Below are 2,500 nucleotides of genomic sequence, written 5' to 3'. Positions count from 1 at the left end.
TCTCTCTCTCTCTCTCTCTCTCTCTCTCTCTCTCTCTCTCTCTCTCTCTCTCTCTCTCTCTCTCTCTCTCTCTCTTTCTCTCTCTCTCTGTCTCTGTCTCTCTCTCTCTCAGTCTCTCTTTGTCTCAGTCGGTCAATCTTCCTATCAACCCATTTACCTCATCCACTCTAGACACACTTACAGACAGACACACAGCGAGAAAGACCGATCACAGACTAATTGAAAAACACTCCCCCCTTCCCCTCCCTTCCCCTCCCCCTCCACCCCTATCTCTCTCCACCCCTCCTCCCCTCCACCCTCCCCGTCCCTCATCCACTGGTTCATCCACCCATCCCTCTCCCTCCTCCATCTTTCCATACATCCCTCTATCCACACCTCCACTCTTCCATCACCCCGTCTCGAATCCACCTTTAACCACTCATCCGTTTTCCACCCTTTCTCGACCCGTACACATATCCCTCCACCTGCCTTACTCCTCCACCCATGCTAATCCACCCGCCTCATCCACCTTCTCCACCCATCCTTCATTCACCCCCTCCCATCCACCCTCATCCATCCATCCCAATCCACTTTCTCTACCCATCCCATTCCACATTATCCACCCATCCACTCGCCTCATCCACCCTCATCCAACCATCCTTCATCCACCCCTTCCACCCATCCACCCTCATCCACTTGTCTCATCTACCCATCCCAATCCACCTTCTCCACCCATCCACCCTCATCCACCCATCCTTCATCCACCTTCTCCACCCATCCACCCTCATCCACTCGCCTCATCCACCTATCCACCCTCCTCCACCCATCCACCCACATCCATTCACCTCATCCACCCTCATCCAACCATCCTTCATCCACCCTTTCCACACTCATCCAACGTCTCATCCACCCATCCCAACCCTTCTTCTCCAATCATCCACTCGCCATCATCCACCCATCCCATTCCACATTATCCACCCATCCATCCTCATCCACTCGCCTCATCCACCCTCATCCACCTATCCACTCATCCACTCGCCTCATCCACCTATCCACCCTCATCCATCCCCTTATCCACCCATCCCAATCCACCTTCTCCACCCATCCACCCTCATCCAACCTCATCCACCCATCCCAACCATCCTTCATCCACCCTTTCCACCCTCATCCACTCGCCTCATCCACCTATCCACCCTCATCCGCCCATCCTTCATCCACACTCATCCACCCATCCACCCTCATCCACTCGCCTCATCCACCTATCCACCCTCATCCGCCCATCCTTCATCCACACTCATCCACCCATCCACCCTCATCCACTCGCCTCATCCACCTCAAGAAAGGTGGAAAGGTCGCTCCGCCTACCTAATTCCACCCTTTTTATCATAATCTTATCATCACGTATTTATCATTATCATTTATTGGTTATTATCTAAATATCTGTTTATTACCATTATTGGATCATTAATCAGTACTATCATTTTATTTTAATTTATCTATCATCATTAATTCGTTACTTATTATGTATCTATTTGTTCTCTATTATTGTTTAGTTATCACTAATCATCAATATTCTAATATCATTTATTTGTTACTATTATTTCATTACTTATTATTTATTAATTTGTTAATCATAAGCATTTTATTATTATTATTATTATTTATTATTATTATTATTGTTAATTCTAATTTTATCATATTTTATCTAATATCATCGTTTCATTACTTATTATTTATTTATTTATTTGATATCATTATTATATTGTTATTAATTATTATTATGCTATTGTTTATTACTATTTCATTATTATCATTATTATTATTTTATTGCCATTTATTACGTTTTTGTTGTTTATTATTTTCCTTTTTTATTTATTACTTTTTATCATAATTTATTACTATTTAAATATTATTTATTATTTTCTTTTATTATTTACTACTATTTTATTATTATTATTATGGGTGGCCTATCATGGTCCGTCGAAGGTCCACTAGCAGGTCAAAGGTCAGAAAAAGGTCATAACCGATAAGGGGAGAGAGAAGGGGGAGGGGGAGGGAGAGAGGGGGAGGGAAGACACACACACACACAAACACACACGTATATATATATATATATATATATATATATATATATATATATATATATATATATATATATATATAAACACACACACACAACAAACAGAAAAACGGATAATAACACAAACAAACAAACGCTCGAGTGCACATAACACGAACTGAAAAACAACATCAAAAAGGACCTGAACTTGTCAATAACAACCTACCCCCCCCCCCCCCACCTCTTCCCTCTCTCTCTTTTGCCACTTATTCTTATCCTTCTCATTCTTCCATTCCCCCCTCTTCGTCTCCTTTCTACCTGCGTTCTCTCTCTTTTTCTTCCATTCTCTCTCCTCTGTTTCTCCCTCCTACGGGGGCACATAGCCGCATCCACCCTTTATTTCCACCTACGAGGATCCCTCCCGGCAAGCCGCCAGGCAGGGACACGGCCCATGTCGAGTTC

Source organism: Penaeus vannamei, chromosome 24, assembly GCF_042767895.1.
Source record: "Penaeus vannamei isolate JL-2024 chromosome 24, ASM4276789v1, whole genome shotgun sequence".
Lineage (NCBI taxonomy): Eukaryota > Metazoa > Arthropoda > Malacostraca > Decapoda > Penaeidae > Penaeus > Penaeus vannamei.
Note: the sequence above shows the minus strand (reverse complement) of the source record.